General features: G+C 37.3%; 1 protein-coding gene and 1 pseudogene across 2 annotated transcripts in view; one reads left to right on the top strand and one right to left on the bottom strand.

Moving 5' to 3' along the window:
* Positions 1–14,911, top strand: part of FARP1 (FERM, ARH/RhoGEF and pleckstrin domain protein 1) — a 353,198-nt gene that overhangs the window by 143,005 nt on the left and 195,282 nt on the right. The gene's annotated exons all lie outside the window — the stretch shown is intronic.
* LOC140512732 (COP9 signalosome complex subunit 7b pseudogene) lies at positions 64–768 on the bottom strand (annotated as a pseudogene).

Raw genomic sequence — 14,911 nt, 5'->3', positions numbered from 1 at the left:
GAAGGGACATTGAAAGGTGGCATCAATGGAGTCTCTGAGTCTTAAGGGGATAGTTGGAAAAGAGAATGTCAGTTAGCTAGAATCATGCCAGTTGGGTAGGAGGAAGTCACAGAAAGAATGATAGACTTGGAATTGCCTGAGAGTAAAAAGGAAAGACCGTGGTCCCTGCTATTCCCCCCCAACCCCCCTCCATTGAGTGCCTGCTGCCCCAGCCTGCCCAGTGGCAGCTGGAGACCAGACCTTTCACTTTGGACATCTTCTTAGTGGGCTCCCATTTTTCAGCATGAGAGTGGCTCTGCCAGTTGCTGCTCAGTCTCTTGAGCTGATTTTGAAAAACTACTACTGTAGCTTTCATGTTTTTTGATGTTAGTGACCTTGGCCTCCACCTGCTGCTGAGTCCAGCTGAAGTTATCTTTCTGTTGGGAGGCTCTTGGGACCTGTTGCTCAATTCTTAACAGAACTGCTTCACATCTGTCACACCATTCCTACAAGGTTGTGACAAGATTGTCAGTGTCTTTCCTTTGAATATTTTATCCAGTACACAAAGCTGGTTGCACTGGTCCAGCTTGCCATGAATGATGTTTATGTAGACAGCTTCAATGATGAGATCTTATAGCTTCCAAAGATTCTACATCTTGAGGTTCTTCAGCAGCACTGAGGAAGGAATACCATTCATTCTTGTTGCCATGCTTACAATAGTGAGGTGATTGAATTTCTTTTTCTGGGCCATGGTTATTTCAGGTAGGTTCTCCTTGTTGACTATATGATCTGAATATGTGCCAAAGGCAAGTGGGTTCAACAAGTGAAAATAAGTAGTGATAGGTGATACCTTCTGCAAGTTTCTGCTCATTGTTTCACTTGAGCACCTCTCCAAATATGTGTACTTCAGAAGCCTCCAGCACTTAATGAGAGCAGTGAGGGCTGAGCTATTTGGTGTCTTTGGATAATAAAATAAATGTTTACAGAAGGGTTTCTGTATGCATGCCGTTGTATAGCCTGGTGATCTACTTCTGCCACCAAGACTCTGTCTCCTCCTCCGCTTCTCTATGGGTCAGCTCCAGGCTCCTCCCCACAGGTTTTCACATGGCCTCATAGGCTTATTTCTGAAGGTTATTTTCATGTACACTAGGAAAAGTCAAATATCCCAGGGTCAGCCAGTGTGGGAGAAAAGTATAACATCAGTTCTCAGTTGGTATCAGATGGGATAGTATTTGTGAATCTCTTAGCACGGTGCTTGGCATATTGTAGGTACTACAATACTCCCCCCCATCAGAAAAACAATTCAAAAGGCAAATTACTTGTCACAAAGAGCTCAGTATGGGAAAAAATGTTTTGTTCTTCAATTTTGTTTTTCATTGTCTACCAGTATTAGTTCTTTGTCAGAAGTTCCCTATACCAAATGAATAAACAAATTTAAGTTAAAAGAAGTCATTATTGTCTGCTATAGCTTACTGAGTTGTAGAGCAGCCATTACTGTGTGAAGAAACTACATGGTTAAATGCATTAAAGAATATCGGGAGAAGTGCTTCCATGAAGCAAGCCCCTCTCTCTATTTTTGTTACAGACAGCTCTTTTTGTACTCACTACTTTATTTGTTCATGTTTCAGCTTTAGGTTCCAGACTGGTAGGAAAGTACTAGCCTGTAGTATGCTTCTCTTTGTTTAGGGGGTGGAGGCAGGGTGGTAAATGGACCTTCTGTAATTTTATCTGTGTAGGAAACTCCCATTTCTCTACCAGTACAGATCTGTTGATGTTTGGAAACTTCTGGTCTTAAGCATTGCCTAGAGCACTGAGAATTTAAAAGACTTAAGCTGGGCCAAGGACTCCTAGAGTGGCCCTTTATCCACTAAACCATTTTGCCTCTCATCAGTATACTCAGTTTTCACACCCTTCTTCCCAAATAACTAAACCAGTTTGGTTTACATTTAGCCCATAAACTAAATAGTTACAACTGCTAGACTTAAAAAAAAAAAAACCTGTACCTTATTCCTTGGGACTGAACCCCAGAAAGGTTTAAAAGTTCCATAGAATATATGAATTCTCTTTCTCTGTGTGCAGGAGCAGCTGGACTGTGCTTTCTAAGTGCATGATCAGTCTGATTCAGTGGGATGATATTTTATTTTCTAACTTGTTAATATTTGGAGCATACTGTATTCAAATATACAGTCATCTGTCAGCTAGCTCTGTAATAGAGGCTAAGAACCCATTAGAATGTACTTTAGTAGTATAATGCATTAATCCTAAGCCAAAAATCAGAGGGAACATATTGAATCTAGTGACAGTTTCAGACCATATGCCAAGACTGTGTGTGTGTGCATGCTCGCACGTGCTTGCTTAAGTCCAAACATTCTAAAAATAAAACAAAAAGAATATAGGTTTATTATTTTGAATAAAGCAAGGTGTTTCCATTGAATTAAGTACAGTTGAGGAAATTCCAGGTTATCTCTACAATTAAAAATTCCTCTTTATCCCTGCCCATATGGTACTCAGCATCATGCACTGACTGATCTGAGGCTCCTGCAATTCCATACACAGCATGATGTTTTGAATTAAGGACATAGGAACAGTTTAGCTCAAAAGAGAAATCCTTTTTCCCCCTATTAAATGATTGTCCAAATAGCATTTCCATAAAGGTTCCTTTTATTGTCAATAAACTATAAAATATTAATGTAATGTTTGAAATCTTAAGTCAATCAATATGATGGGAAACTATGCTTTTTGTGTCTTAAACTCAATACATATGAAAAGTGGATTTAGTACTTGGAGGTTAAGTAGTTTAACCTAATCCTGACTGGATAAGCAGATGCTCTCATAGAGAACCTGGCATCTGGGACTGTCAGCACTTATTGTAAAGATCCAATGAGAGAAAATTATAATTTTTCCTTACAGAAAATTTCCAGTATCAGCCAAATAAAAATACATCTTGCATATTAAATTTCACACCCATATATGTACTCTGTAATAATTTCAAAAATGATGGCTGGGGTGGCTGCATGTGAAGGTGTGATCTTTAAAGTTCTTCCTAGTCTATCTATAATCCTCTGATCTTAGGATCCTTCTTAGATAATCTGAGATTTGTTTCATTATAGAATGCTCAGGAAGCATCCCAAAATGATAGAATCATAGACTTTATGAACTCCAAAGTACATTAGATACTATCTAATTCAACAGTCATACTTTACTGATAAAGAAACTAAGACTCAGAATGATTGTCACATTTCTCTGCATGCCTCAAACTCCAAAATCTTGGGTTTATGCAGAAGTGACTCTTGGAGTAAGACTATGAGTCTGGTCTAGCTTAGAAACTGAACTATTTTGTTGACCAGATACTGTGCTGAATTATATAGTAAACTCTGGTGAGCCAATTTAGCCTCATTGCCTTGGTTATGGTAGTATCCTGAGACCATTAACACTTTCTTTGAATGGTTCTGTTTTGCCATCTGCTGACTCTTTTTTCCCTTTATTGGAACATAGACTTTGGGGATTAAGATCTAAAGCATTTGGCACTGAACAACACAAGTACTCATAGATGGCATAGTATAGAGACAGCAATAATGTTGAAACATTTCCTCATGAGCAAAAATGGTGAATGATCAGCCATCCAGGGAGAAAAAAAATATCCCAAGACTGATAAACAATGCTTATATATTCCCTTGAATTTCCTCCAAGAGTAACTTTAAATCCTAATGTATGTGGGATTCTTAGGAGAATTTAGTTCAGATACTTAGGGTTCCCTCCCCCACTTCCTTGATTTTGTTATCAGGCTTTCTAGGGGTTACATATATACAGAAGCTTGTCTCAGAAAATCCAAAGACAACTATGCCAAAGATTTATGGGAAGGGAATTTTTGATGTCTTAAAGCACTGACAACCAATATAATATCATTCCTTTTTTCACCAATTTCCTATTTATAATTCAGTAATAAACTTATGATTTCCTTTTTGAATGAACTCATTCATTTGATTTTCCTCTCTCTGCTGTAATTATGGTGCCACAAACAGTACAAAAACACTTCTCTCAAGATAAAGTTGTTAGTAGTAGTAGTAGTAGTAGTAGTAGTAGTAGTAGTAGTAGTAGTAGTAGTAGTAGGAATTACATGTGGTAAGAAGAATTAGAGTTAGCTAACATCTTTAATGTAGGAGTTATGTATTAGAATTTGAGGTAATTGAGAACATATTCATTATGGGTGTGTGTAGAGTGACTGAGAAGAGATTATTGAATTTTATATTTTTGGACGGAAAAGGCATACTTGAGAATTAATTTCCTTTTTTTTCTGGTTTATTATTTTACTTGTTTCCAGTGTTCTACAATCACTTCCATATAACTTAGATTTTTTTCCCCCTCCCTCCACCCTCCCCTTACCTTCTCCCTACCTCCATGAGACAGCATGCAGTTTTATATAGGTTCTACGCATACATTCCTATTAAATACATTTTCACCTTAATTTCTTAAGTCTTGTAGTCTTCAATTTCTCACTGGTTCAAGGATCTCACTCATAATAATGATTACTTAGAAATATTTTGTAGCATGATCAGGTCAATATCCACCTGGAAATGGCTCTGCTAGACATGTTTCATTCTTGCTTATGAGTCGATTGGACTAGATGATGCCTAAGGTCCTTGATAGTTGTAGAATCTATGATTTGCAAATGCTTTTCCATAAAAAAAGACCAAAAATTGCTAGTTTACTATTTGAATAGTCTACTTGACTAGAGTATTGCTTTCTTTAATAATATTTATTTGTAGCTACTTTTTGCCTGCACTATTTCCCATGTCTCTGGGTCACACTTATTATAGGAAATGGGAAAAAGACATTTTTTATTGCTTGTTAAGTTCACAATAAAAATAAAATAAGAAGACAGGCAGTATGACATCTTTAGAAATGTTACATGGTAGTGGTATCATCTCTTGTCAGGGCATACTGATATATATGCATAAGGACAGTACCATAGTTCTTTAAAACTTTGATGGAAGGGGGAATGAGAGAAATAAAAGACTGTAAATATTAAAACTGACTTATTACTTATTTTATTTTGTCCAAAAAACTGTCTTTCTTGGAAAATTTGCATTTTATAAAATGTTTGCATGGATTTAATTAGCATTTTCAGAACCCTGTAATTTGTCTTTCCTTTCTAATTAATTCATTCACTTTTGGGAACTGCTGTGCATTAGAGTGAGTCATTCCATTCTTACCTCAGATTTCTATATTTGGCTAATCCATGCTATATCACATTCAGCCATTCACCAAGGTCTAGACAGCTTGAACAGATAGCTTTCCATCTCAGTCAGTCAAATAAACATTTATTAAGTGCCTTATATGTGCTGGGCACTGTACTAAGTGCTGGGGATGTAAAGGAAGCAAAAGACAGTTCTTGCCCTCAACAAGTTCATGGTCCTCTGACAGAGACAACCCACAAATAACTACATACAAAGAATCTGGTGCACAGAATTAAGAAATAAAAATGCCTTTTCATTTAAAAAATTTGAACATATTTATAGCTTTGATATAGTTTCACTTTGCTCCAAGACAGTCACGGCCACTTCATGTCTAGAATGGCTCCGTGAAGCTACGATATTATAATAATCCAATTAAACCTAACGAGGACATATGACACCATCACAAATAAAAAGTGTTTCATCTAATGATATTTCCTCTAATCTGTGATATTTATGTGGAGACACAAAATAGTACAATTTGTCATCTTTACTTTCTTCTGTTTCATCTAAGTCTTGTCTATCTCTAACATTTTTGTTTTCTGAGCAGCTTTTACTGCTCTCTTTGCCTTCATCAGTTTTTCCTTTTAGTTTTTAATTCTTTTTGTATTTCTTCAGTTTAGCCTTTGTTGTTATATAGTTATTTCTAATTGTTATTTAAATGGTACAGTATTTCACCAAGCTTTTTTTGTCATATTCCAATGGATGTGTCAACGTGTTTTAATTTTGATTGCAAGACAGCATCGTAAAAGCACCATGATGGTGTTTTTTGGTGCTCAGTTAAGGACATTGGTATCTGCCTTCTTGCCTTTTTTCATTGGTCCACCAGTCTTTGGCTTCTCTTGAAATGTGGGGTTTTTATTTCCTGACCTCTCTGAACACTTTTTAAAAAGCCCTGCAAAGTTGATAAGGCCCCTTAGATTCTTTTTCTTAGTCTCTTCATAACATGTCTGTGCAGTGAAGGCATCAGGAGATACCTTGACCTCAGGTTTGGTGAGATCACATTTAGCCAGAGATGAGCTGGTAAATTTTAACAGCTGGTTCTTCAGTGGGAAAAAAGTACTTAAGATCCACCTGTAAGTTTAATCTGTAATATTAACATTTCCTGTATCACTTTCTTGTGTCTAGACAATCAGCAACATAATAAATCAAGCCCTGATTTGTAGCATTTGTTGATTTCTCAGGTGTAAGTGCTCACACTGAAAATTTAAGGCTCTCATGAGGGGTAGGAGCTGACTCCAGCACTCCCTTGCCTTTAGTTGTATGGAACTCTGTATTGTTCCCATAGTAGGAAATTAACAGATGCTTCTCATTCTGTTTACAGCTAGAGTTCAGTTCAATTCAACACATTGTGCCTACTCTGTACCAGACATGATGCTGAGCTTAGTAAGAGGAAGGAAGGAGGAAAGGAAGGAAAGATGGAAGGGTTGAACACATAAGTGTAGTACACAGAAAAATGAAGGGATAGTATTAACAAATATGGTGAGAAATAGGGGAATCCAGGGAGCCTTGGACAGGAGGTAGCATCTAAGATGAGCTTTGAAGGCAGATAAAGATTCAAAGAGACAAAAGGGAGTATTTCAGGCATAATGAATCTCTTGCTGTGTCTCTTTGTGTGTGTGTGTGTGTGTGTGTGTGTGTGTGTGTGTGTGTGTGTGTGTGTGTGGAGAGAGAGAGAGAGTTCACTGGAATGTCAATGTCATGAAGACTGAAATGAAACTGGAAAGGTAGATGAGAGCCAGATTTTGGTGTGGCTTAAATGCCAGCCAAGGAATTCAGGTGTTTTTGAGAGTGGGTGCTCTTTACTATAATTGAAGTCCATGACAACTTAGCAAAATTCTTTACCTTAAAATCTAAAATCCTTTTTGAAAAAAATAAAATTTTTTAAACTCAGTGAATAATCCTGCTTATACCCTCACCAAGCTAACTGAACCATCCATCCCTTCCTCCCTTCTCCCTTTGGTCTCCACAGGGCCAGGTGGTTGGTTGCTACCTTCCTGGGCAACAAATCGCAGAGTTTCTAACCCCCAGTGGTTAAGTGACCTGGTCTCTGTCAGCCCATTATGGTCATCAAGTCTGCCTGCTCCTCCCTTGGGTAAATGTGATCTAATTACACCCAGTATTCTCTGGAAGACTACTTATCATGAAATAAACTTGGAAACAAAGGCTTACATGAAAGATAGTTAAAAATAATGAAGGTTTCTTTGGACATATACTCTAAATACTTTGGTTAAATATATTCTAAACTTAGTGGGAAAATATAGACATGGTTTTTTTAGTAGGAAACAAAGCTGTAATTAAACTTATAAACTTCTGGTCTACCCTTATGTGCTCCTTAACAAAGTAGAGTGTGGTAGAATCAAAGTTATGAAATGTCGTTTTCAATCAAAGCTCTAACACCTACAATAGAAGGGATTTAAAGGTCTTCTAGTTCGCTGGTGTCAAGCTCCACCAATAGGAAATAGGGTCACTCAACTTTACCTTATATAAGGATCTCTGGGAGTGCATACTGACTAGAAAACCATGTATTGATTTTATCCATGTTTTATTATATTTTAATTCATTAAATATTTTTCAATTATGTTTAAATCGAGTTCCAACCACACTTATAAGTATTGAAAGCCATGTAATGCCTGGCTGCACATTTGACCTATGTGCACCTGTGACTTAGTCCATAGTCCTCATTTTTTAGTTGAGAATTCTGAGGCCAGAGGGGGCAAATGATTAATGGTATTGTCAAGAATTGAAGTGTGTGTGTGTGGGGGGGGTGACATGAAAGACTGAAATTAAGATATTCAGTTTTGACAGTTACATGAAGGTATATGCCTCATGACTTGGGAAAGGGAGGCATATGAAGCAGACTCACCTGTTTAGAGGTTATTACAATGAAGGCCTAAATTAAGGTGGTGGCATTGTTATTGAAAAGTAGGAGACAAATGTGAAAGATACTGTGGTAGTAGAATCAGAAGTTATTGGGAGAGAGAAAAATCAATTATGATTTCAGGTTTTTTTAATGTAGGACATTAGGAGGGTTAACAGAATGGCAAACTTGGAGATATGGCAAAATTAGGGGAGGTGATAAGATTAATTAGCGACAATGAGCTTGAGGTGTCACTGTTTCACAATCATGTAGAAATGTCCAAAAGTCAATTTTGAAATTTAGGCCTAGAATTCAGGGAACTCATTTCCAGGGCTGGATATGTAGACTGAGGAGTCATCTCCAGTCAGAAGGCAGTCAGCAAACAATTATTAAGTGCTTACTGTGTGCTGAATATTATGTTAAGCTCTGGGCATAGACAAAGGCAGTAACAAATTTCTCAAATAGCCTTACATTCTAACGGAGAAGACAACATTCACAAAATTACAACTATTGAGTACATGTAAAATCTATATGGTATAAATAAAGGAAGGTAACCTCAGAAGGAAGGCAAAGGGTAAAGTGGGATGGGAGAGCAGACACGAAAGAAGGCAGGAGCATTTGAACCTAGAACTGAAGGAAGCCAGGAAATCTAGGAGGCTTTGTTGCGTAGAGGGGGTAAGTAAAGCCAGTGAGTGAAAAAGAATGGGGATGAAGATAAGGATGTAGGAAAAGAAGAGATAAAGGCCAAGGACAAAATGGGGTACATAAGGAGCAGAGGAATGTCAATAACAACACAGAAAGATCAGTAAGAGAAGTAAAGGGAGACACCAGTGTCAAAGAAACCAAGAGAGGAGAGTATCACAGGATGGAGAGAAGAGAGAGGGGGATCATCAGTGTCTCATGCTGTAACTGTTCAAGGAAGATGAGGACTGTGCAGAAGTTATTGGATCTGGACATTAAGAGTTCATTGAGGATGTCATAGAGAACTATTTCAGCATAGCAGTAGGAAATTGCAGCCAAGTTGCAATGGGTTAAATGAATGGTGAGACAATAGAAGCAGACTATTTCTAGAATTTATCACTCAAGGAAAGAAGAATGGTAGGATATTTACATGAAGTAGAAACAAATTTGAGGGAAGATTTGAAGTTCTTATGTTGCCATTATGATTAGAGAGACCCAAGGCATTTTTGTGTCAGTGGAAAGGAAGTATTGGAGGTAAGAAAGACAAGGAATGCTCAATGTAGAAAGGTCTTGCTGTAGATGCATGGGGAAAGAATGCAGGGCACATATGAAAGACCAGTTTATCCTCTGAGATGGCAAAGAAGGAAAGAATGGGGAAAGATACAGAATCGTAGTGAGGTATAGATGAGAAATTTATAAGAGACTGAGTTTTTTGTAAGAGGGCGAATTTTACAAGGAAGGAAATATATTTGCCAAGACCTCTTTTCATCTAAGAAGGCAAGATGATACATAGTAACAGTGATTTTAGCATGTTACATGAAGAAAAAACCCCAGCAAGAATTGTAGCCATTCAGTTTCCTCTGTCAGAATCTAGCCTGAATACTAGTTAGGAAGGAAAACAATTGAAGGGCTTGGAGAAGATCTCCATTCATCTGAAACCGTTCAATCTGTGTACTCTTGCATGTGGAAAGCATTTACAAGTCTCAGCTTTGATGTGTACCAATATTAGGGATATTTCTCGTGCAATTAGAGTTAGAGAATTGTGTGCCGTATCACAGTTAAGTGTGCAACTTGTTTGCTTCTACCGTACATCTTTTTAGATTTAACTGATGAACCCACAAGATGATTTCATTTAGAAACACATGCAGATATTTTAGATTTAGAGGGGAAAATGCCTGAGAAGGTAAGTGGGGCATGAGAGGAGGTGTTTCATAATGATTATGAATTATGGGTAACAAAAACTCCCAATAAAGACCTCTGTGCTAAACTTTGCCAAGCTTTTCTTAACTCCATCCTACACAATTGATATTTTATTGTCTTGTTTATCAGATGCATTTAAATGGAACCAATTGCCTCCCTCCTACCTTTTAATTCCAGCAGCAGGCAAATTGAGTTTATCACTGTTTCCTTAAACCTGATCAGGCATGCCATGTAAATATTTACCAACTTGACTAAGACTTGTGAAAACAGGAGTGGGACATGGATGCCCAGAAGTGGCTAACATTCCCATCATAGCAGTCATGAGAAAGAATTTTACTATCTGAAGTAGAAAGACTGAAAAACCCTTAAAAATTCCAAGTCATTTATTAAATAAATCAAGGGAAGGGGGCGGACCCAGAACCAGAAGATTAGCATCCAAACTAAATATGATACTATCAGGAAAGGTGACTGCTAATGAATGTACAAAGAAGGAGGATGGGAACTTACAGAGAGGGGACAAAAAAAAAAAAGTTTCTCCTTTATGTTGCCATCAGCCTTTTTATCCTTTCCATTTTTCTCTACCTGATCAGTGATATCAAACTCAAATAGAAGTAGCTCTCTATGTAGGCTCAAATTAACTTAGAAAATCACAAATTAACATTATCTATGTTGTATTCTATTTAGTGGGCAGCTATATGGGATGGTGGATGGAACATGGGCTGGGAAGATCCATTTTCTGAGTTCAAATCTGGCCTCAGACACTTACTAGCTGTGGGCAAGTTACTTAACTTTATTTGCCTCAGTTTCTTCATCTGTAAAAGGAGCTGGAAAAGAAAATGGCAAACCACTTCAGTATCTTTGCCCAGAAAATCCCAAATTGGGTCACATGAGGTGAGCAGAAGCTGTAAGTACTTTAGTAAGGTGGACTCCAGAATCTAGATGATGGAGGTAGGAGGTATCAAAAAACATCAGGGAAGGCCTGCTCTTAGAATTTAATGAGATGCTTGCTACATACTGTGGTTGTCCACAGATGCCTATCAGAAACGTTCCCAGATATAATCTGTCCTACAGTGTGATTTGGAAGCCTGCTCCTCATGAGATTCAGTTGAAGACTTTGAGATGGCTTCTGGAAGAAGCCTGTATAAAATATACATGTAAATGTACAAAATATCTTGTAAACTTTGACATTTTTAGTACCTTATAAAAACATATAGAAATGAAAGTGAGAGAGATATAATGACAAGATGAATGTAAAGATGATCTTGCATAAAATCTGGGGGAAATGTTCGTATGGTCATAGATAGAGAGCTAGAAAAAAACCCAAACAAATCGTTGAGTCTATCCTTCTCATTTTACAAATAGGGAAAATGAGTCTGAGAGAGATTAAGTAACCTCACACAGCTAATAAATACCTAAAAGAGGATTTGAACTCAGATCCCCTGAAACCTACCCAAGAAGCTTATCCACTGGGATGTTTGCCTCTTCTACCATAGGAATCTGTTACTTTTTTTCTGTAGCCCACTTGAATAGTAGCCCACTTGAATAGTAAAGGTAGGCATATTCTTTTAATAGAGTTCTAGGTTAATAGGCACTTATATGGTTGGACCAAAATATTCCTTAAGATCATCATCCAGTTTTCTTTGCTCAGATTCGACATTCACCAAACAATCTTTGAATCTTTTTTGAGTTTCTGAAGTAGATTTTTCATACTGAAAAGAAAATGTATTAACCAGCTAAAATACCTGTTCTGGTTTAATGGAAGTCTTTTCCCTATTTTCTTTCTGGTACTAAGTCGTTTGTCTTGAGTTTGGGTTATATAATCTGGTTTTACTAGAGTTTGATAACTTGTGGATAAAGTGGCCATGAGAATGACAGAGTAGAAACACTAATAATCCAGACCTTGAAACCATGGTGGTGTTTATCTATAAAATCCAGCTTAAAAAAATCAGGTCTAATTATTCTTCTTCTAATGCCTTTTAGTTATTTTCCACAGGAAGGTTTTTGTAAAATCTTACTTCTTCCTTTATCCCTAATTTTAACAGTCTTTGTTCTATAGTAGTAAGGGATATAAAGTCTTGTTACACAGTAAGAAAATTAGCAGTTAGGCAGTATTTTGCCTTGAGTAAAACTATGCTAACTATATACTTATATTGGGACTGATGTTTAAGATTAACTGATCCATCAGTGACCCTAGAGGAAACATGCTATGTGGCTACTTTTATGAATAGAGTACAGTAAAATCCTGTTTAAGTGGTACTTAACCCAAACTCTGGTAATTTTTAACTAATTTTTTTAATGCAAAAATAAGAGAGAGCTGGAATTGCAAAGAGACCCTGATGCCAACAAAATTTAAGGGGATTAACTAGAGAGCTGATAAAGTAACTAGTAAAAGGAAACCTTGTGGTCAGTCCATAGAAGGTACATATGGAAAAGTGAAATGAAGGTAAGGCAGAAAAGGGAAATGGCAAATCAAAAATTGAGTAGAGTATCATTCAACAGGGATAACTTCACAGCAAGATTGGGGAGGTGTTGTTAGACAGCAATTTGGAAAAGATCTGAGGACTGTAGTGGACAGCAAGCTCAGCATGAGTCATTAGTGTTGTGTGGAAGCCCCCAGAAGCTCCTACAAATTTGGATTGGATTAAAAGGAGGTTAAGAATAAGGAGGTGATAGTCCCACCATATTTTACCCTGTTCATATCACATTTTGAGACATTTATTCTGGGGAACCACAATTCAAGAAGAAAATTGATAAGTTGGAGAGTATTCAAAAGAGAACAACCAAGATGGTGAAGGTCCGTAAATCCATATCTTAGGAGGATCCGTTGGAGTAATTCAGTTGGGAATGTTTAGTCTGGAGAACAGAAGATTCAGACTGGACATGATCTCAGAATAATATTTTTAAGTATATAAGATAAAACATATAGGATTACAAAAGAAACCAGTTATGTTGAAATGCAGTTATCAAAATATTTTTTAAATGAGTTTCTTGGACCCCATGTTAAGAACCCCTCCCTATTTTAGAAGGTTGCCAGTGTCCCTGATGGGTTCAGTGACTTGCATAGGGGTATGCTGCCAGTAAAGGTCAGAGGCTAGACTTGAACGTGTGTTGTCTTGACTCTTAGGCAAGCACCAGCATGACTTTCTTTAATAACCTACAATCATAGAATCTTAGAGTTGGGAGGAACCTCTGCCCTAAACAAAGCATGTCTGGAACTAGAGAAACAGTAGATAAGGGTCACAAGTATGCCTTCAAAAATGAACTACTCATTGACTATGAATGTGGCCAAGTGTCTCTAAAGTCCATGGAAATTTCCTTGTATTATGTACCTAGCATTTTGAGAAAGCCATTTTCTTTTCTGCATGTGTTTATTGCGCGGAGGTCACTTAAGTAGTTATTCATTCAATAGTACACCATTTACTATTGTGCAGACTCTCTGGAGGATTAAAAAAAAGTACGAGGCACTGTTTTCTGGCTTCGTAAGCACATAGTCTCATTAGAGAAACAAAAATCATTTCATAGGAAACAATGGGAAATATACAAGACAGAATATAATTAAATGCTTGTGTGTTACAGAAATTGAGAGCAGAGGCTTTCCTAGAATACAAAGGTGAAAAGGGACCCTAGAGAACTTTTGGCCTAACCCCTTCATTTTATATCTGTAGAAACTGAGGTCCAGAAAAATTGTCACTTTTTAAAGTGATGTAGTTGGAACTAGAATCCAAATCTACTGACTCCCATTCACAGATTCATAGAAGTATTGAATGTTCAAACTGGATTGGACCTTCAGGATCATCCATCTAGTCTAACTGCTTCATTTTGCAGCCCAGTGCTCTTTTCAGCCTACCATGTTCTTAAAATCTCTGAGAATGGAAGTAGTTGAGGAAAATTTTTGAAAGGAATGGAGTTTAAGCTTAGCATCAGTGGATGATTAATACTGGGATAGTTAAGAAGGAATATGTGTTTAAAGTGTACTGCCCCTTGTGTACATTTCTTTTGCTGAAAGAGGCAGAAAAGGACGGGCATGAAACACAGAAAAGCTGTTTGCAGAGTAATGCAGGCAGTTCTGAAAGAACCCTAGAGAAAAGCTGCCCTTTGGAAAAAAAATACTCAAGGACATATTATGTGTGTCTCTCTCTGTCTACACACACACATACATATATACACAAAAATAAATGTATATATGTATATGTATACACATATATAGTTCTGAGAAGAAAAAAAAAAGCATGTCCTTCAGAAGTAAAAATATCACTGATATGTTTTTAAACCAAAAATTAATTTACATGTGGTTGTTTTTAGGATTTGGAAGTTTAATATCTGGAAACTAGGAGGGGGGAGCTGGTTTGGGACTATGGGTATATTTTATGAAATTATTTTAATTATATCTGACAAATATGAATTTAGGTTTTATCAATCTAAGGTAAAGGTGATTTACTACACATAAGGAAGCATGGGTTGAGGAATTAAGAAAGATGAAAAGTCAGCTTGAGAACATCAAGGGAAGGCAAGATGCTTAGAGAAGCAGATATCTGGAACCAGAATATAAAAGCATGTAGAACTGAGATGCTGATGGGATCTGAACATAGCTGAGACCAACTGACTAAAAACAGAGAGGCTCTGCAGGTTGATGCAGGGAGATGATCTGATTGGAGAAAAGCTTTAATCCTGACCCACTGATTTGAGAAGGCAGCATCCTATGCTGTGTGAAGTGTTGGCTGGGAGATAGGCTGCTTTGCTTTACAGCACTATCTATAGTTTGAATGATAGGCAGCTCTAGGCAGTGCAGGAAGTAGAGTACTGGGCCTGGAGTCAGGAAGACCTGTGTTCAAATTTGGCTTCAGACACTTACTAGGGCTTGATAACTTCTGCACAAGTCACTTAATCCCATTTGCCTCAATTTCCTCATCTGTAAAATGAGCTGAAAAAAGAATGGCAAGCTATTCCAGTATCTCTG

This window comes from Notamacropus eugenii, chromosome 6 (assembly GCF_028372415.1).
Source record: "Notamacropus eugenii isolate mMacEug1 chromosome 6, mMacEug1.pri_v2, whole genome shotgun sequence".
In the NCBI taxonomy this organism is placed as follows: domain Eukaryota; kingdom Metazoa; phylum Chordata; class Mammalia; order Diprotodontia; family Macropodidae; genus Notamacropus; species Notamacropus eugenii.
Note: the sequence above shows the minus strand (reverse complement) of the source record. Positions and strands in the feature narration are given on the sequence as shown.